A 22,830-nucleotide genomic window follows, 5' to 3' on the forward strand; every position below is an offset into this window, starting at 1 on the left:
ATAATTGCTCAATAATTAGTAATTATTATCCCCGGCAGAGTCTGTGGTTCTCTACCCTCATACCGGTAGTTGTAAACCCTATTTCTTTCCTTTTTGCAGAGTAACTATTTTTGCTCATCTTTAATTGGTGACAGTTATCTTCATCCAATATTCGGTGATGATATCCCCTCATCTGCTTGGATAATTGCCCTGATTACGCAATTTATCCCCAGCGGGTCATCTCTCGTCTACCTTGTTGTTGTTGGTAACGATTGTTTCTCCCCTGAATTGGTCATCATTATATACCTAGTTTCGGTATCCCGATGCCTTTTCTTTTCGGTCGATTTATCCTTTATTAACCCAGTAACCGGTTGTGGATAATCGTCCATGCGAGTATATTATCTACATTCTAACGGTAATAGATAATATATCTCATGCACTCTCGGGTCTGAAGTCTTTTGTTCTTCCCTAGTTGAGTAAGATTCATATCCCCTTTGTGGAGTCGAATATCCATCCTGTAGTCGAGTTTGCTTTTAGCCCTCTTTTGGATGATGAGTGTTTTGGGAATATTCCCCAATTCACGCCTTGGTCGGTCACCTATTATATGCCCAGGAACCGGTATCCCTGGTGTTCCTTCCTCTCTGCTCCCTATTATGACTTTTTGTCCCCTGTGGAGTCAGAATCCATGAGTTGAAGTATACCTTTTAGGTCTTCCTCAGATGTTTTGAAGTCTTGATATCTCTCACCGTTATGCCGGTCTTGGATATTCCTCTCTTCCTGAGCATGTTGTACCTCTCACCCTCATACCTGGCGTTCAGATCACATGTCTCCTTGAGCTTATTACCCAGTAACCGGTAATACCTCGTCCCGCTGCTTCCCCAGGAGTGTCCTTGTGGACATCCCCAGCGAAGTCCCTTAGTGGATTGTTTTCATCCGGATTTTATCCGAAGTATCCGTTGTGGATAGTTTTTTACTGTATTGACATATTCCCCAATACATGCATCTTCGAGTCAGCTCGAGTCTTTCTATTGGATCTTTTCCCTTTGGAATTCTGTTCCCCACGCTTTGAGTCGTGGCCTGCTCGCGCATTTTTATCCCTTTTCTATCCCCAGGAGAGTCCCTAGGGTCTTGGTCCCATGGAGTGAAAGGCTCATATGGATTATCAGTGGCTTCTGATTTCTTTGCTTTTGTGGACACATATCTCCACAGAGTGCTACCATTTTTCATATCTACATTTGCATCATGAGGTCTCTTAGGGACCAAAATCTGTCTCTTTGTTATTATTTAAGCCCATTCTACCCCGTCGAGACGAAGATTTTAACCTTCACTTCTCCGGCTAGAATGACCTAAAGTAGGGGCATCTGTAAGACCCCAATTTTGACCCTAAGATCCCTCATGGCATCATAACATTGCATTTGCATTGCCTCAAGGATCTTTAGCATCTTGGTTCCCTTTGCCTTTGGGTGGGACTCCTTGTGATTGGTTTGAGATCACCAAGCATGCTTGAATTATACATCATTGTTTCTCTTACTTTTGTTTACTAACCAAAAGCACAAAAATGTGTCACTAACATCTTTTGTTTTAGCTTGAGTATCATCTAAGACACTTTGTGGGTTCTATTTAGATGATCAGTCAACACAAGGGAATGGCTTGAGATACTTCCAACAGGTTCAAATGGGGTCTATTCGTCAGTCAAAACGTTAATCTTGAAGGAGAAAAAGTTTGTTCATGAGCTGTCATGCTCGCTAGGCGAGCAGAATGGGTCGCCTAGCGAGTCCCAAGAAAAGCCACCAGAATCACCTACGCTCAGAGGAATTTCCTAAACTGTCATGCTCGCCAGGCGAAGCCGACATGTTTAAAAAAATAAATAAAAAAAAACGAAAAACGAAAACAAAAAAATACGAAAAACAAAATAAATATATAATAACAGAAAAATTTTAGACTTGGGCCTCTCTCATTTGAGCCCACAGGTCTACAAAAATCAGGTTATAAATTCAGAGTTTCAGTGAAACAAAAGGAGATGCTATTCCTATTACCCTGGCAGGGAAAATGATAGTGAGAGAAGAGCTAACAGAGTTCAAAGCAACCTCTAGAGACTGAAGGGAACTCATCGGCAAAGAACCAATTCCCTCTCATATAAACCCTAAGAGTGCTTTGCAAACCCAACCGTGCCATTCAATTTCATCGGTCTCTCCAATCAGGTTTGCCTTATTCCCATTACTTTATGCTTTTAATTTGAATGCTCTGAATGTATGAGGTATTATGGGTGAATTTGATACCCTTTTGATGCATGTGTTTGACAAGAGGTTTAGGCCTCCTACCCTTGGTTGCTTTTTGGAGCTTTTTGTGAATTTTAATGGCATGATTCATGTGGTTACATTTTGATTTGAGGGCAACTCTTGATTACCCTATCTTGTTTCTCTAACCTGTTTGTTGAGTTTTGTTTTGTGAGGGCTCATATGACTCTTGCAGAGATGGCTTGCCTGGTGTTCCACTTTATTTGTGGGATACCACCTGGAGGTATATTTTGATTACCTGTACTGACTCGCTTTCTTTGATGGTGTCTAGCTTGGAAGAGTCTTTGGGTTTCTGATTTATCTAATTGTTGTTACTTCAGATCTTTATCCGTACGGTAGATCTCTCGATCCCTTTATTTTTCCCGCATTTTACCGCTTTTCTTAGGTTTTGTATAGCCTCTCATGGGATGTCATTTAAGGTAGCGCGATTCCTTCATCTAGGACTGCCTTTTTGCATGAACATCCCTAAACACCCCAAACTCATTGATTTTTCTTCTCCTAAGAACACGTTATCTCCTTCTACTACAGGCGAGTAAGTCTCCAAAGGTCGAGCATCCGGTAGATTGCGTAGTAACGTCGTTCACCCCAAAACTCAACCCTTACCCCGTAGTTGGTCGAACTACGTTTCGCTCTGATTCTCATTCTAGATGAGATACGTAGGCATAAGATGCGATGTCTTACCGAGCACACTCCTCTTTAACCCATAGGTAGCCGAGCTACGAAGACTCTGATTCTCAGATTCAGATGAGATACGTATGTAGTGGATGCGACGTCCGTGCGAGTCATTTTCTTTTGACCCTTCTTTTAGTAAGTAGTACATTAGATAAACATACACGCTTTTCTCATCCCTTCAATCATGTTTGCACAAATAAATTTTCAAAAAAAAAAACAACAACCTTTGCAACAAATGTGAAAAGGGCTCCCTAGGAGTACCTAGGATGCTTTGGGTGCCTAATACCTTCCCATTGCATAACCAACCCCTTTACCCAGATCTCTGACATTTTTACTAGTTTTTTATTCGATAAAAATTTTAGGTTTTTGTTCGCTTTCTAACCATTCCTTTGGATAAATAGAAGTGCGGTGGCGACTCGACTTGTATGATTTACCTTGGATTTAGTCAATATCTCTAATGGTAACGAATACCCCGCTACACTTAGTGAAATCATTTTTCCCCTCCATGATTCGAGTACCTCAATTTTTCCCCTCCATGTTTGTGTGGAATCCCTCAAGTCCCCCAGTAGTTTTAAGTTGTGGCCTGGCCTATGCATAACTCCTTTTTCCCCAGAGTCTCTGTCTCCCTAGCAAGTTTTCCTTACGGAATGCATTGTGCTCCTGCAGATTTTCGGTCTCTCTGATTTCTTTTTCCTTTGTGGCAATATTTCCCCACAAAGCATTAACTTTTGCATTCACGTCATATGCATCATGAGGTCTCTTAGGGGCTAAAATTTGTTTCTCTTTGTTGTCATTTAAGCCCATTCTACTGAGACGAGTCGAAGATTTTATCCATCACCTCCTCAGTTAGAATATCCTTAAATAGGGGCAGCTGTAAGACCCCGATTTTGAACCTAAGATCCCCTATGTAATTTCATCACAAGCACTAGCATTGGGATCACACCTTGACATCCCCCTTACACCTCATTCATTGGGTTTGTTTTGGGAGAGATCACTAAGAACTTTTTGATTGTATCATACTTGTATTTTATTATTTCACTAACAACAATACAAAAAATATGTCTTGCATTTGTCTAACTCTTTTGTAGGAAGGGCATGATTCCATTGATTCATCAAGTTCACATCTAGGGTTTGAGACCCCCATGAACAAAGAGCACAACCAAGAATTGATTCAAGAATGGTTATATTCATTATATGAGTCCCAATATTCTCTACATTTTATATTGGTCAAGTTTTCTTCAAGATTTTGAGGGTGATTTGCCTTGGAAACCCTAGTTTGACTAGGTATCTTGAGTAACTTCTCCAACAAGCTATCTCACCAATTGATAAAATTTCTCAAATGAAACTTAAAAATTCATCATCTTATGCATATATGATCTACCATGAGCCAAGAAAGTTAAGAGAATTGGAAGTTAGCAAGTTCGTTGATGGTGGTTGGCCAGATGGATTCATCTGATCAAAACTCGGTCTCCCTAGACCCTATCTCCTAAACCATATGAAAATGATTCCAAGATGAAACTTACTCTAAATGACACTCCAAACAACTTCCATGTTGATACCTAGAGCTAGTTTTGCTTGGAAAATCATTTTCTATGTTGAAACATTATAGGTCATTTTGTCTAAACCCTAATTTGAAAGTCAACTTCCCAAGGCCATAACTTGCTCAATTTTTATGATATGGAAGATTTACAAGTTGCACAATAAAATTAAATATGTCTACTTCAACTTTTATGTTTGGAGTGGAAGTTAATTCAACTTTGTTGAGCATGTGATATAAGGTTACATGATAGGTCACTTTTGACCTATACCATTGACCAAGTGATTTTTCCAAACATGAAAAATGCATAACTCTATCATTTCAAATCCAAATGACATGAAATTGGTGACCATTTTGAAGGTTTTTGAAGAGATACAACTTTGATAAAGACAATTTTCTCATTTGAAGCTCATATAAAAAGTTAATCAAGGTGGAATATTGAGACATATGGCCTGAAACTTAGAAAACTTTTGATATGTCAAAAATTTCCAAACTTCCACCTCAAATTTCTTCAAGTTCCACGCTCCAAATGAAAAAGTGCTGAACATAAAAGTTGTTCCTCTTAATCTCTCCTTTCTAAATAGCTCAAATTCATTCATTTTGGACAAGGAATGCATAGGCTGCGCATGGCATGAACATGGTGACATCACTTGGCAAGGATCAAACTTCAAATCCAAATGCACACTTGCCTTGCAATCCAAGCGGAATTCAGACTATCTAACATTCATTTGTGGACTTATGGCAATGATTTTATGGGCCTATGCGCTCCCATGCACCCATGCATCATAAGTGACCAAATTTGGAAAGTGATTTCAAGTGTGCAAATATCAATGGTTTCAGCTATAAATAGAGCTTCATATGCTCAGCAATCAACAGACATTCGCGCCAGCTTTGATCCCCCATCTCTAACCCTCACTTTGCAAAGGATAAACCTGAGAAATTTATTTGAATTTGAGGTTGAATTTCCACTAATTTGAAATTCAAATCTCTAGGAATTCACAGCCTTGTAAGCATCCAATCCTTCTCCTACAAGCAAGTGGAGTGAGATCAAGCACAAGCAAGATCAAGATCAGTTGAATCCAGACCTCCATTAAAGGTATTTTCTAGAAATTTTGATCTCTTGGATTCTCTCAAATTCTTGCTCAATTCTATTGATTCTTTGGTTGTCTGAACTCCTACCGATGTAGGCAAGAAGATTGAGTTGCTTTGAGGCTAAATCGAAGCAACTCAGTTCATGTACCTCAAATTTCAACTCCATGTGTCTCTCAATAGACTTGAAGTTAGAATGAATTGAGGCCATATTTGAAATCAGTGCCTATTTTAATTTGAAATCATGTCCTTGTTTCTAATTTTGGTGATGGTTGAAGGTGCACCAGTCCGGTGAGGTCCACCGGAGAAGAAGACCGGAGCACAACCATATGATCCATCTCATTTGTTTTAATTTGGTTAGTTCCTTTTTATTACCATGCCTATTGCGCACTAACTCTTGTGCACGGTAGAATGCGTGTTTCTGGGCACTTGATCTGCCACCTCAATTAATGAGGGAGATCAAGTGGTCCAAGTTTTTTCTGATATTTTCATTTTCATTTTAATGGCATTATTTTCAATAATTCATATTAAATTCAATATTGATCCAAAAAATATGAGACTTTCAAATATTTTTAAATGTCCAAAAACTATGAAATTTTTTCTCCAAGGTCCTTTGACCTTGTTAGACCTATGATAAATCTCATTGCCATTTCTTTGGTGTTTTGATGGGATTTTAGGAATTGGACAAACCATATTTAATTTAAATGCACTATTTTCGTATTTTTTAATTTGAACAAATGCCAAATAAATTTATTGACCAATTGTGATGACTTGTTTATGTTTAACTCTTGTTGTTGGGCCTTGGTCAATGTTGATTTGACTTTGTCAAATTAATATCATTGGATTTAGGGGATTGATGGAATGTAAATTCCATCTCCCAAAATGAATGGATGATATTAATTTGGTGAAAGTCCTCCTTTGACCAATTTGTGTTTTGATCCATTCCCCTCCCATATAATCTTATTCCCTTTCTTCATTCATTCATTCCATTTGGCCTATGACATCTCAAAGTCCTAATGTTAGTTGATTGAAAAATTGACATGAGTATGAATTAGATTAGGCCACACCTTTTGTATATTCTTTTTGTGTGTGGTATGTTTCATGATCCTAGTCCATTATACTATGTCTCTAACATGTATTAACACCAAAATTCTATTGCCCGGCCTCAAATAGTTGTGACTTCTATATAATTCCATATCGATTGCTTAAAATAGCGATAAATTTGTGACATAAAAGGCATAAGCATTCTAGTTAGTGAGATTGTAAGTCTCCCCTCTTTCATGGTATTGTGTGGAAACTCGGCCTTCTTTCCTTCCTTTGGAAGATGTTTTGGTTCAAGGATTCATGCTTGTGATAAGTGGGTTGAGTGTTCTCCAAAGAATGTCTTGAAATGAAAACCAAAAACAAAACAATGCTAACTTCTAACCAATTAACTACTAATTTTTAATTTCAAGCCTTTACTTTAATGCAATTTACTTTTAGCACTCTATTTCATTTGTCATTGTTCATATCATTCTAATTGTTTATGTTTATGCAATTTTCACTTTGTCCATTTGGACCATATAGTGTGATATATTTTGTTTGTGTATACTTTGCTTGTTTGTCTGGTCTTTGACCATTAATGTACATAATAATAACAAAAAAAACCCTAAAAAACTTTTGAGTGGACTGTTGGCTTGATCTTGGACAAATGGACTTAGAATCTACACAACCTTGCTAAGCTAAAGGACTTGGCCAATTCCAACTTGCAGAGAAATCAAGTGCTTGCAATTTGAACTTCATCTGATGCATCTTTGAAGACCTCTCTAAGCTCATCTGCAACATGATCATTGTGAAGCTGCTATATGTGCTACTTTGAAGAAGATCATGGAATGGATAAGCTTGGATGTGGCCATCTTTATTTGATGCTTTGCTCTTCAAGATAATATAATTATGCATTTGTGTGTTGCTTGATTCTAACTGTCCAAGAGAATTCTGGGTTTCTATTCTCATTCTTGTTTATTGGATTGCTACCCATTGGTCAGATCTTTTCAACTCTTAAATTTTAATTTTGTACATAGGATAATCTCTTCATCTTCTCCCCATTTCTTTAATCTCAACATCTCTCCCTCCATTTTTTTCAAAATCTTCTTTGTGTGAACTACTTTTGTTCTAAACTTTGACCATTTTTTTCAAAAAAAGATAGAAACTTTGGCCTTATGCCATTGCATTTTCAAACTTGTTTTCTTAAAATGCACGCAACTTTGTGTGAGTTGAGCTATTATGAGCATGACCATGCTTTTTATCATGTTTGTTCCAGAGATCCTCGAGGTTGTGTTGTTGTGAAAAGAGACTTGCAAGAGATGATGGATCAGAACCTTATTCAGGTTATGAGTGATATAAATGAAGAGGAGCATTAGGTGAATGTCATAGTTCCCCGTTTTAATCTATTAGAACCGGTTTTAATTGCATACGATGGTCAGAAGTCTGCTGTTTCTCCATCGGTTAATCATTTGGCGAACCCTACGCCTTACGAGTATAATAAAGTTGTTCCTTACAAGTATAATGCTACTATGAGAGAAGATTGCAAAGAAGTGCCTATTCCTGCTTTTTTGTCAGTTGTGAACATCACCGATGTAAGTGGAGTGACCCGAAGTGATTGGATATTTGTTGTTGTAACTCCTAAGAGGATTGGAGATGTTGTGATGGAGAAATGAACTCAAGAGAAAGCTCATGTTGTGCAAGTCGGTTAATCTAGAAGTGTGAATCCAAATGTTGATCAAGATTAAGTGCTGAAATTTATTAAGAGTGATTTCAACGTGGTGGACCAATTGTTGCATACTCCATCTAAGATGTTTGTGTTATTCCTACTGATGAGTTCGAAAGCACACCGAGAAGCTTTGCAGAAAGTCCTACAGCAGGCCTACCTGGACCACGACGTGACGATCAATCAATTTGATGGCATTATGGCCAATATTACTGTGTGTAACAATCCGAGCTTCAATGATGAAGAGTTTCCCGAGCAGCGAGGAACCACAATTTGGCCTTACATATCTCTATAAATTGTCAAGAAGATGCCCTTTCCAATGTGTTGGTGGATACCGGTTCTTCTCTGAATGTTATCAAGGTGCTCTGATGAGGTTCAGTGGAGTTGTTGTGAAGGCTTCTGATGGCTCAAGGAAGACTATAATTGGGGAGGTTGATCTCCCGATAAAGATAGGTCCATGCTTATTTCACACCACTCTTCAAGTGATGGACATTCATCCCTCCTACAGTTCTCTCCTTGGACGTCTGTGGATTTATGAGGCTGGGGAAGTTACATCAACTCTACACCAGAAGTTGAAGTTTATGAAGAATGGGAAGTTAGTGACCATGGGTGGCCAGCAGGCCATGTTGGTGAGTCATCTCTCTTCATTTTTATACATCAATGCTGACGAAGTTGAGGGGACATCATTTCAAGCTCTTTCTGTTGATAATTTTGCTATTAAGAAGGATGGTGGATCCATATCATCCTTAAAAGATGCCCAGCTTTTGGTGAAGAGTGGTCATTTTTCTAGATGGGAACAAATTGTTGAGCTTATTGAGAATAAGAATAAAGATGGTTTAGGGTTTTCATCTGGATCAACCCGAAGAGATCTGAAGCAAATTCAAGAAGTGTTTCACATAGTCGGTTTTGTTCTTTCTAAAGATCAATATGCAGCCACAATCATATAAGGTGATGAAGATCAACAAGTGTCAGACTTTGTGATACGTGGATCGGTGTGCCAGAATTAGATTATTGTTGATGTTCCTTCTATTATTCACTTGTTGAAGTAATATGTGGGCTTTGTTTTTTTCATTTTCAAAATCCTTTCACTATGCCCAAGGTGAAAGTGAATCTATGTGGACTTTGTTTCAAATTTCATTATCATTAATAAAATGTTATTTCGTTTATCGATATTATGATTTTGCTTTTTGCTTTTTTTTGAAAAAAATGGTAACATAAAAACAAAATAATAATCACTTTTATAACTGCACACAATATGCGTTTATTTGTTCATATTCTAAAATCAAGCACAAAATCATTGTGTAGATTAATTGTTAAACCCATTGACAACAATGACCTTATGCCCTCTCCCAACTTTGAATTCCTTGTGTCCGAAATGGAAGAAGAGGATGATAAAGAGATTCCTGATGACATTCCTCGGTTGCTTGAGCACAAAGAAAAGACCATTCAGCCTCATAAAGAGTCGTATGAAGTGATTAATTTGGGTTCCAAAGATAACAAGAAAGAAGTCAAGATTGGGGAACTGTTTTGTCCAGATGTTAAGAAGAGGATGGTAGAGCATCTTAGAGATTATGTGGTTGTCTTTGCTTGGTCTTATCAAGATATGCTAGATCTTGATGTTGACATTGTGGAGCATAGATTTTTGTTGTAACGGTAAATTCATGATCATCAAGCTATGGATAAGCAAGACATGAAATAACAAGAGCCGCCACCGCGTTTTTATTGTTTCCAAGGGAAAGGGAAAAAGTACGAACAAAACCCAAAAATAAGAAGTTTTCAAATAAAAACTAATAAAATGCAGAGATTACTGGTAAGGGGGTTGGTTACAAAGAGTGAATGTGTTAGCACCCAAAGTGTCCTAGGTACTCCTAGGGAGCCCTTTCGTGTGTGCATATGTATTTTGTACAAAGTGATGTTTACAAACCAATAGAATGGGGGGATGAGAAAAGAATTTATTAATTATATTTTTGTGTTTGACAAGACCTTCGGAGTTATGCCTACGTACAACATAAAAATGAGGGATCAAAACCTCGTAGTTCGTGATACAAATTTCAAAGTGGGTGCATTGCTTTTAATCAAAAATTAAGTTTGAAAGACCCGAGGGCCTAGAAAATGGTTTGAATGAGTTAGTTATTTTTTTGTTTTGAAAATTTTAAGTCAAGTATATTTAAGTTTATTTACAAGTTTGATTTAAGAAAAGAAGTTTGAAAATGCAACGGCATAAGGCCAAAGTTTTTAATTTGCAAAGGGTCTAAGTTAAAAAAGACAAGCCCAAGAAAAGAAATTTTTAAAAGGAGGGAGAGATTTTGAATTTAAATAGATGGGGAGGAGATGAAGAGACTAATCCTAAGCATAGATTTAAAAGTTATGAGTTGAAAAGATTTGACCAATGGGCAACAATCCAATAGACAAGAATGCCATATAGAAACCCCAAATTCCCTTGGACATTAGAATCAAGCAACATACAATGCACACTATATTAACTTGAAGAGTAAGGCATCACATAAATATAGCCATATCCAAGCTTTAGCCACCCCATGATCTCCTTCACATTTGCCCATGTAATAGATGAATTCCACAAGTCACAGGTTCAGAATAACAGCTTCACAATGATCATTTTGCAGATGAACTCAAAGGGATCTTCAATGATGTAGCAGATGAAGTTTCAGATTACAAGCACTTGGTTACATGAAAGATGGCATTGGCCAAGTCCTTTGTATAGGGAGTGTTGCCTAAATTCTAAGTCCAATTGTTTAAGATCAAACCAACAGTCTACACAAGAAGTTTTTTAGGGTTTTTGTTCTTATTATGTACATTAATGGTCAAAGAAGCAACAAAATATACACAAGAAAAATATATCACAAAATATGGTCCAAATGGACAAAGTGAAAATGACATTAACATAAACAATTAGAATGGAATGAATAATGGCAAATGAATAAGGCTTTAAGATAAAGTGCATTGAAAGTAAAAGACTTAAATTAAATGTTAGTTGTTAATGAGTTAGAAGTTAGTATTGCTTTTGCTTGTTATTGTTTAAGTCATTCTTTGGAGAACACTCTACCCACTTATCACAAGCCTAAATCCTTGAATCAAGCCATCTTCCAAAGGAAGGAAAAAATGTCAAGTTTCCACACAATACCATGAAAGAGGGGAGACTTACAATCTCACTAACTACAATGCTATGCCTTTTTGTGTCAAAAATTTAGTGCTATGTTAAGAAATCGTAATTGGACTTATGTAGAAGACACAACTATTTTAGGCCGGGCAATAGAATTTTGGTGTTAATGCATGTTATAGACATAATATAATGGGCTATGCTCATGGAACATACCACACACAAAAGTAATATGCAAAAAAGGTGGCCTAATATTATCCATACTTATGTTGATTTTGCAATCAACTAGCCTTAGGATGTTCAGATATCATAGGTCAAATGAAATGGATGTATAAAGAAGGGGAATTAGATGAAGAAGGAGGGGAATTGATCAAAACTCAAACTGGACAAAGGAGGACTTTTACCAAATTAAGATCATTCATTTATTTTGGGAGATGGTATGTACATTCCATCAATCCCCTAAATCCAATGATCTTAACCTAACAAATCAAATCAACCTTAACCAAGGCCCAACAACACAAGTCAAACTTATACAAACAATCAAAACGGATCAACACAATTATTTGGCACTTATTCAATTTAAAAATACTAAAAATAATGCATTAAATTAAATATGGTTTGTCAAATTCCTAACATCTCATCAAAACACCAAAGAAATGGCCATGAGATTTATCATAGGTAAACAAGGTCAAAGGACATTGGAGAAAAAAATTCAGAAATTTTGGAGACTTAAAAGTATTTTTAAACATATAAAAATATACACAATATCATTTAAATCATGAAAAACTATTAATAATAATCCAAAAAAATAATTTTAATTCAAAATATGGAAGAGGATTTTATTTAAATTTTTTTGGTGAAACTCTCATATTTTTTGGATCAATATTAAAATTAATATGAATTGATGAAAATAAAACAAATTAAATGAAATTCAAATAATGGGAAAAAACGTGGACCACTTGATCTCCCTCATTAATTGAGGTGGCAGATCAAGTGGTCATCAACGTGCTTTCCACCATGGACTTAAGTCAAAGCGCCATAGGAATGGTAATCAAAACCAAAGGGTGAGATTAAAACATTTTAAACAAGATCTGAAAGACAAAGGAGGACATGATCTGAAAGAAAAAAATGGCGTAGAGCACGAATCTGACCTCAATTTTAACTAACTCCAAATATATAGAATGATATGAGGAGTTGAATTTAGAGGTGTGTCAACTGAGTTACTTCGATTTGACCTCAAAGCAACTCAATATTCTTGCCTATATTGGTAGGACTTTAGACAACAAAAGATCCAAGAGAATTGATAAGAATTGAGTGAGAATCGAAGAGAAGAAGAGTTCTGAAAAATACCTTCAATGTTGTGCAGAATTGGATCTTGCTCGCTTCAAACATGACTTGATCACACTCGAGAAGCTTGCAGAAGTGGTTTGGCAATGGAGCAAAGCTTTGGATCCTGGAGTTTTTGAATCTCCAAAGAGTGAGATTCAAACTCAATTTTCAAGTTGAAGATTCTCATGTTTTACTTTGAATTGTGAGGGTTTGAAAAGAGGGGGCAAAGCTGGCGCGCAAGGTGTGTTTGAAATGAGCTCAGAGGTCATGTATTTATAGAATTTGGGATTGATAATTGCACACTTGAAATTTTGCTAAATTTGGCAATGTCGTGCACAAGCTTGCATGGGCGTGTACAGGGCCATGAAGCAATCCATTTTTATCCAAATCCAACTGTACTAAAGTTGAAATGATGCTTGAATGGCAAGGCAATGCAATGTGAAGTTTTGGACATTTGATATTTCCACTTGATGCAGACTTGTTAAGACCGTGCGCAGCCCTAATAAACCTCATCCAAAATGCATGAAATAGGACACTTTGGAAATCTTAGATCAAGGGGAACAACTTTTATGTTGAACACTTTTCCATTTGGAACTTGGATCAAGCGGAATTTTGAGGTGGAAGTTTGGAAATTTCAACATTCCACCTTACTTAACTTTTCATGTGAACTCCAAATGAGAAACATGCCTTCATCAAAGTTGTATATCTTTCAAATACCTTAAAAATGTTCACCAATTTCATGTCATTTGGATTTATAATGATAGAGTTATGCATTTTTGAAGTTGAGGAAAATCACTTGTTCAATGGTATAGTGCAAAAGTGACCTATAATGTATCCTCATATCACATTCTCATAAAAGTTGAAGTATCTCTCACTCTAAACATCAAAGTTGAAGTATACTTCTTGAATTTGATTTTGAAACTTGTAAATCTTTCATCTCATAAAAATTGAGCAAGTTATGGCCTTGGGAAGTTGACTTTCAAATTAGGGTTTAGACAAAATGACCTATAATGTTTCAACATAGAAAATGATTTTCCAAGCAAAAAAAGCTCTATGTCTCAACATGAGAGTTGTTTGGAATGTCATTTAGAGTAACTTTTATCTTGGAATCATTTTCATATTGTGAAAATTATAGGAGATAGGGTCTAGGGAGACCCAATTTTGATTAGATGAATTCATCTGGCCAACCACCATCAACCAACTTGCTAACCTCCAATTCTATTGACTCTTTAGGGTCATGGTAGATCATATATGCATAAGATGATGAAATTTAAAGTGTCCCTTGAGAAATTACATCAATTGGTGAGGAAGCGTGTTGAAGAAGTTACTCAAGATACCTAAACAAACAAGGGTTTCCAAGGAAAACTACCTCCAAACTCTTGAACAATACTTGATCAAAGTAACATATGAAGATCATGGAGACACATATATGATGCTTAAAGCCATTGTGGATCATTCCTTGGTTGTGCTCTTGTAGCTCTGAGGGTCTTAAACCCTAGATATGAGCTTGCTAGATTAATGAGGATCATGCCCTACCTACAAAAGAGTTAGGCAAATGAAAAGAAATATTGCCATAGAAGAAAAGAAATCAGAGAGACTAAAGGTCTGCAGGAACACAATGCATTCCATAAGGAAAACTCACTAGGGCGACAGAGACTCGGGATAAAAGAGATTGTGTGTAGGCCAGGCTACGACTTAAAATTGTTGGGGGACTAGAGGAATTCCATAAAAAAATGGAAAGAATCAGCCGGGAAAGGAAAGAAACTCCGCAGGAGAAACAAATAAATCAAAATAAAACTGAAGTACTCGAATCATGCCGGAAAAGTGATTTCACTAAAGAAATACGCACTCAACTCAATTGGGGAAGAAATAAACTTCAACACAGGAGTAGCAGAAATCTATTATCCACTACCTGTTATTGGGTAAGGAGATAATAAAGATCTGACAGAGAGGACACCCATCATTAGTTAGGATGAACATATCAAGGATGACTCAATAGGGATTACCACCAGGATGGAGTATTCATTACTGGTTACTTCGGTAAGAATAAAGTTGCTGGGGGAAAAATGCAGAAATAGGATTTACAACTACCACTTACTAGGCAGAAAACCAAAGATGAGAGTATCCGTCATCGGCTAAGATGAACATATCTAGGATAGACTCAAAAGAAAGAAAATTCATCATCGGTTAGGATGAACATATCAATGATAGACTTGTCTGAGGATGTTAAGGAGGATATCCGTCATCGGTTAAGATGAACATATCAAGGATAAACCTACTAAACCAAAAAGTAAGAATTACATCTATCAATGCTGGATAGAAAACCAACAAAGAGAAAATCCATCATCGGTTAGGATGAACATATCAAGGATAGGCTCTGCGAGGAGAGAAATAGGGATTACATATATCAATTACTGGATAGACTACCATCAAAGAGAATATCCGTCACCGGTTAAAGTGAACATATCAAGGATATACTCTGCAAAGGGGAGAAAAGGAAGATCTACAACTACCGGTTACTGGGTAGAAGACTGCAAAGAGAAGGAAATCCGTCATCAGTTAGGATGAACATATCAAGGATTAACCCTCCGGGGAAAAATGGGGATTACAACTACCTTTTTACTGGGTAGAATACCAAAGGTGAGAGCATCCGTCATCGGTTAGGATGAAAATATCAAGGATAAATTCAAAAAGGGGAAGAAAATATTCGTCATCGATTAGGATGAACATATCAAGGATATACTTCCTGGGGAATCACAAAAATTAATCCACTAGGGACTCCACCGAGTAGAATACAGGGGTACGTTTGTAGGGTATTGGGCAAGAAGTAGCAAACTACAAACTAAGAAGGATATTACCAGTTACTGGGTAATAAACTCTTAGGGGATCCAAAGCCTCTATCTAGGTAAGAGCTAGAAAGAAAAGGTCAATCAAGACTCAACCAAATGAGGATATAACTCAAGGGGAGTCATTCTATCCAGATAATCAACTATGGAGGAAACTGAAGCAATAATCATCCATGAGGAAATAACTCAGTGGGGAAAAGAGAAAGGTTAAAGTCTTTCTACGTAAGGGGCTGACACTCTACAATTGAGGCAGGACAGAGATCAAACTCATATGGGGATAAAGTACTGCCATAACAGAGAATAATAATCACAAGAATGAATCAACCATTGTGAATACGTCATTATGCAATCATGAAATTATATGAGTGTATATATGTATATGTATATGATGATTACATTGACAAAACGATCGCAAAGGATACAAAGGAGTCACAATTTTGATTCATCGGTACAATTCTCAGTCAATCCACAAGAGAGGGAAATAAATGCCGAAGAAAAGAGAGATCAACATCCCAAAGGCTCAAACCTAGCCGGGGAAGGAGGAGATCTGCTGAAAAAAGGTTATCGAGTCTGCGAGGAATTTTAGGTCAACACCATATGAAATGGGAGACAACGCTGCAGAGGAACAAGCGCGAAAAGCTACTCAGAAACCAGGAGGAAACTCTGACTGGGAGCGGATTTGATGGTGATTAGTGAGGAAACCAAAGCTCTACCGTAACCATACGAACTGCGGAGGACACCTCCCTTACTCTGCTGGAGATAAAAATTGGTTGGGTAACAAACACAAAACTCCGCTGGGGAAATGAACTAACCAACTCGACTTGGGGATTACGAAGAATTAACTGCTTGGGAGACACATCTGTGTTCCACACTTAGGGCTTACTGCTTTTGAACTGCTCTTGACATTCCTTTTTATTGCTTTAAAATTCATGCTTTTATATGTTTAAGAAAACAATTTTGATTTTAAAATTTTAATTTCGAAAATGATCATAATAAAATTTAAAACTATCTAACTGAAATAAACAAGAGTGGAAACAATTGGATAAAAGCTCAACTTTATTTAACGGAATGGTAGTCCGTAAATGACAAGACTCCATAGATTTTTACAAAGTTGAAAATTGTAATTTACATGGAAAATGGTTACATTGAATACAAATGATCACTAATCCTTATACCAAATATTGACGTCCACTGTGCTTTTGGTTGCTACTGGGGTGATGAATCACAGTCAACCCTTGTGCTCAATAAAGTTTCCCAATACTGAAGATTAGTAGGATGCAGTTACTTGCTATAATCCCTATTTTTGCATAAATTTCCCCAAGGTGGAGTACTTAATTTATCGGGATGATTTTTTCTGTTTTATTTCTCTAACTTTTGCCTGGACCGCCCTTTCGGGTTTTCAATCCACCGAGACGCTCATTTTTGCCTAAGCTGCCCGTTCGGATTTTCAACTTAGCGAGCCTTTCTTTTCTCTTTTTTTTAGGCAAAGTATTTCTTAACTGCATATGCATTCACATGACGAGTGAACTCTTCACCATACATAGTTGTAAGAATCAAAGCAGCGCCTAAAAAGGATCTTTTGACAACATATGGGCCTTCATAATTAGGAGTCCATTTTCCCCTAGAATCTAGTTTGAACGACAGGGTCTTTCTGAGCACAAGGTCACCTTCTCCAAATACACAAGGTTTGACCTTCTTGTCAAAATATTTCTTCATCCTCTGTTGATATAACTGATCATGACACATGGCAGTCAATCTCTTCTCCTCTATTAAATTCAGCTGATCATACTTGGTCTGACACCATACAACCTCGGTCAACTTGGCTTCCATCAAGACACGCAATGAAGGAATCACAACCTCTACGGGGAGCACTGCTTTCATGCCATATAAAAGAGAGAAGGGGTTTGCCCCTGTTGAAGTGCGGATAGATGTACGATACACATGGAAAGAAAATGAGATCATTTCATGCCAATCCTTATATGTCACTACCATCTTCTGAATGATCTTCTTGATGTTCTTGTTTGCAGCTTAACAACCCCATTCATCTTAGGTCTATAGGGAGAACAATTATGATGTGCAATCTTGAAGTCTTTACAAAGAGCTTCCATCATATTATTATTCAAGTTCGATCCATTATCAATAATGATCTTAGTTGGCACACCATATCGGCATATAATCTGATTCTTGATAAACCTTACAACCACTTGCTTTGTTACATTTGCATACGATGCCGCATCAACCCACTTTGTGTCCATTTGACGCTTTAGGCTCAATTATACCAATCATATCAATTGCCCACATTGAGAAGGGCCATGGGAAGGAAATGACGTTCAACATTGTCGGAGTAACATGAATATTATCTGCATATATTTGACACTTGTGACATTTCTTCAAAAACTTGCAACAGTCAGATTCCATTGTCAGCCAATAGTAACCTGCTCGCAACATCTTCTTTGCCATCTCATGTCCATAGGAATCAGTACCAAAGGAACCTTCATGGACTTCAGTCATCAATAGGTCTGCTTCGTTTCTATCCACGCTACTGAGCAGAACCATATATATGTTTCTCTTATACAACACATCACCATTCAGGTAGAAGTTTCAGGCTAATCTTCTCAAAGTCTTCTTATCTTTCAAATATTCCCCAGGCGGGTAAATCTGACTATGGAGGAAACACTTGATGTCATAATACCACAACTTTTCGTCTTTGGCCTCTTCAACAGCAAATACATGAACTGGCCTATCAAGACGCATCACAGTCAAATTGGGAACCTCATTCCAATACTTAATTACAATCATTGACGCCAACGTTCCAAGAGCATCTGCCATCCAGTTTTCATCTCGAGGGATATGATGAAGTTCAACCTTTGTAAAGAAGGTTGAAATCCTCCTCGCATAATCTCTATACGGTATCAAACCGGGTTGATTCGTCTCCCATTCACCTTTGATCTGGTTCACAACCAAAGTTGAATCTCCAAAGACATCTAAATGCTTGATTCTGAGATCAATGGCCTTTTCGAGCCCCATAATGCAAGCTTCATATTCTGCCATATTATTTGTACACTTGAAAGTTAATCAGGCTGTAAATGAAAAATGCGTGCCTTAAGGAGTAATAATCATTTCCCCAATACCATTACCATAGTGATTAACAGCTCCATCAAATACCATGCCCCAACGGGAACCAGGTTCTTGCCCTTCTTCAAGCAATGGTTCATCATAATCTTTCATCTTTAAGTACAACACCTCTTCATCATGAAAATCATATTGCACTGACTAGTAATCTTTAATTGGTTGGTGAGCCAAATGGTCATCTAAGACACTACCTTTGATTGCTTTTTGAGATCGGTATTCGATATCATACTCTGATAACAACATCTGCCAACGAGCAATCCTCCCAGTTAAAGCAGGCTCCTCAAAAATATACTTGATTGGATCCATTTTGGATATCAACCAAGTAGTATGACTCAACATATATTGACGCAGACGCTTAGCAGCCCAAGCCAATGCATAACAAGTCTTCTATAGCATAGAATACCGAGTCTCACAGTTGGTGATTTTTTTACTGAGGTAGTAAATTGCAAATTCTTTTTTCCAGTCTCATCTTGCTGACCAAAAACACAACCCATACTATCTTTAAGCACAGTCAAATACATGATCAACGGTCTTCCTTCAACAGGTGGAGACAAAATTGGAGGTTCTATAAAATATTCCTTGATACTATCAAAAGCTTTCTGGCAGTCTTCGGTCCAATCATAAGACTGATCTTTCTGAAGAAGCTTGAATATAGGCACACATGTGGCAGTCATGTTTGAAATGAATCTCGAGATATAGTTCAAGCGGCCGAGAAAACCTCTGACTTGCTTCCCAGTTTTGGGCGCAGGCATCTCTTGTATTGCTTTGACCTTGGCAGTATCAACCTCAATACCCTTCTCGCTGATAATAAAACCCAACAACTTACCAGATCGAACACCAAAAGTAACCTTATTCGGATTCAAGTGGAGTTTATACTTCCTCAAATGCTGGAAAAGCTTCAACTAATGCTCAACATGTTCTTCTTCATCAATCGATTTGGCAATCATGTCATCGACATAAACTTCAATCTCTTTATGCATCATATCATGAAAAAGAGTAGTCATTTCTCTTTGGTAAGTTGCACCAGCATTCTTCAAACCGAAAGGCATCACTCTATAACATAATGTTCCCCAAGGTGTAATGAATGTGGTCTTCTCCATATCTTCGGGGGCCATCTTGATCTGATTATATCCGGAAAATCCATCCATAAACTAAAAGACCTGGAATTTAGCAATATTGTCTACCATCATATCAATGTGTGGTAAAGGGAAATCATCTTTCGAACTGGCTTTATTCAAATATCTATAATCAACACACATGCGGACTTTTCCATCTTTCTTTGGCACAAGCACAATGTTGGCCACCCATTGCGGATACTCAGCGGTCACAAGGAAACCGACATCAATATGCTTTTGCACTTATTCTTTGATCTTCACTGCCATATCAAGATGCATTCTTCTCAACTTTTGCTTGACTAGCGGATATTCTGGCTTTAACGGTAATCTATGCTCCACAATCTCAGAATCCAAACCAGGAATGTCTTGATAGGACCAAGCAAACACATCTGAATACTCTCAAAGAAGATCAACCAACCCCTTCTTCGCATCTGGACACAGTCGAGAACCAATCTTGACTTCCTTCACATATTCCTCGGAACCCAAGTTGACTAACTCAATCTTCTCTTAGAATGGATGAATGGATTTTCCTTATTGCTCAAGGAGACGAGACAATTCATCAGACATTTCTTCATCACTTTCCTCCTCGGCCTCAAACACAGGGAATTCAAAATTTGGAGAAGGAGAAGGATCATTGTATTCAATGGGGTTAGAAACCAACCTGCATAATGATTTGATATTTTAATTTTAGAGAAGTGAATTTGTGACCAAACATTATGCAGATGGACAATTATATTGTTTATTTATGTTTTTTGTGATTACCATTTTCAGAATAAAGCAAAAAGTAAAAAAAAACATCATAGATGTGGATGAATAGAATTAATTTTATTGATGATCAAATTTGAAATGCCTAACAATGTTCACTTCTCCCTTAGGCATATGAGAAGGATTTTTAAAACAAATAAAAGCAATTACTTAGATTGATGCAAAATAGTAGGAATATCAACAGCAATCCAATTGTTGCAAGCCTTTCCATGCGTAACAAAATTGGTGCAGTCATCTTCTTCGTCATCCTCTAGCACTGCAACTAAGTGTTGTTCATTATGATGAATGAACCCTCCGCTACGGAAGCTAAGTTTCATACTCTCTGATCTAGCAATTGATGAACTTTGCTGAAAACCCAGACTGGTTATGTTCTTGTTGTCAGAGACCTCTACCATGCGTCCCCACTAATCCATATTTCCTTCTTCAACAATCTTCCTTGCATCTTTCAATGAGGACATAGGTGCCCCAACTCTCTTTTCAACAACAATAGATAAGGCTTGGAATGGATTTCCAACCTCATCCTCCGCATCAATGTAAGACAAATATGACATGTGGCTAACCAACAACACCTTTTCCCCACCAACAATGACTAATTTTCCATTCTTAACAAATTTGAGTTTCTGATGCAATGTCGAGGTAACAGCTTTTGCCTCATGGATTCCTGGCCTTCCCAACAGACAACTATAGGCCGGGTGGATATCCATTACTTGAAAAGTAATCTGGAAGTCACTCAGACCTATCTTCACCCGAAGGTCCACTTCACCTATCACTGTCTTGCGTGAACCGTCAAAAGCTTTGACGATTACACCACTATATCTCATGGGCGCTCCTTGATATGACAGTTTTGAAAGAGTTGACTTTGGAAGCATGTTCAACAAAGACCCGGTGTCAACTAATACATTTAATAAAGCGTCGTCTTTGCAATTCATAGAGATATGCAAAGAAAAGTTATGATTCCTACCCTCCTCATGGAGTTCTTCATCACAAAAGCTAAGATTGTTGTAGGAAGTGATGTTAGCTACAATATGATCAAACTGATCCACCGTAACATCATGTTCCACAAATGCTTGCTCTAGAACTCTTTGTAGTGCTTCTCTGTGCGCTTCTGAATTCATAAGCAGAGATAGTATTGAAATCTTTAAGGGGGTTTGGAGCAACTGCTCCACCACATTGAACTCACTTTTCTTTATTAGCCTAAGTACCTCATCATCATCATTAGTCTTCAAATTGCTGGATTCACCAGACTGATGCTTTGAAGTGCTAATCAAATCTACTGCAGGTACTTCCACCTTCTTACCAACTGTTGAATCTTCTACAACTTTTGGGAACACCGACCCAAACACTCAATCGCTACGGGTCACCTTAGTAACATCAGCAATGCTCACAACAAAATTGGTTGTAGGTAATGGGACCTCCTGACCATCCTTCAACATAGTTGTATTATACTGATACGGAACAACCTTATCGGATGAATACGGGTCTAGGCCCGCTAACCGTATGACCAACGACGATACCGATCTTTGATAGATATTGTTACTATTACTGCTCTCATACTGAATCACCACCCTCCCGGGGTTCTTAAACACTGGAACAATAACATTCACATCGTCATCTACATGACGGGATTGAACAATCTGAATCATAGCCTCATCCATCAACCGTTGGGTGCTCTTTTCACAATCATACAACCCATCGGGATGACATTGCAGATAGCACAACCATCATAGTCATGCTTACAGTCTCTTACCATACAAATGTCCTTATGCATCGTCACCAAAGACCTTCTGATGAAACAAACATCAAACACCTTGAACTCCCCAGGACAGTCGTCTACCATATTAACAGATGAATTTCCATGGGATGGTAGTGGGTTTTCTTTCACATTAGGTGCGCGGTCCTCAAAGGACACCATTCCACTCTTTACTAGCTTCTGAACTTCATATTTGAGCGGATAGCAGTTCTCAATGTCATGTCCGGGTGCTCCTTGACGAAAAGCACAACGGAGGTCAGGCTTTTACCACCATGGAAGTGGTTCAGGAATTTGTGGCGGATTTCTGGGTTGTAGCAAGTTCTTGAGAACTAATGACGGATAAATTTCTGCATATGTCATAGGAATTGGTCGAAAGAGACCTTATTCCTCTCAAAAGTTTGTTGCTGATGATTGTTGGTATTGTTGTTGGAGTAGGTGTTTGTTCATTGCTGTGG

The sequence above is a fragment of the Lathyrus oleraceus genome, chromosome 4, assembly GCF_024323335.1.
Source record: "Lathyrus oleraceus cultivar Zhongwan6 chromosome 4, CAAS_Psat_ZW6_1.0, whole genome shotgun sequence".
Taxonomy (NCBI): Eukaryota; Viridiplantae; Streptophyta; class Magnoliopsida; order Fabales; family Fabaceae; genus Lathyrus; species Lathyrus oleraceus.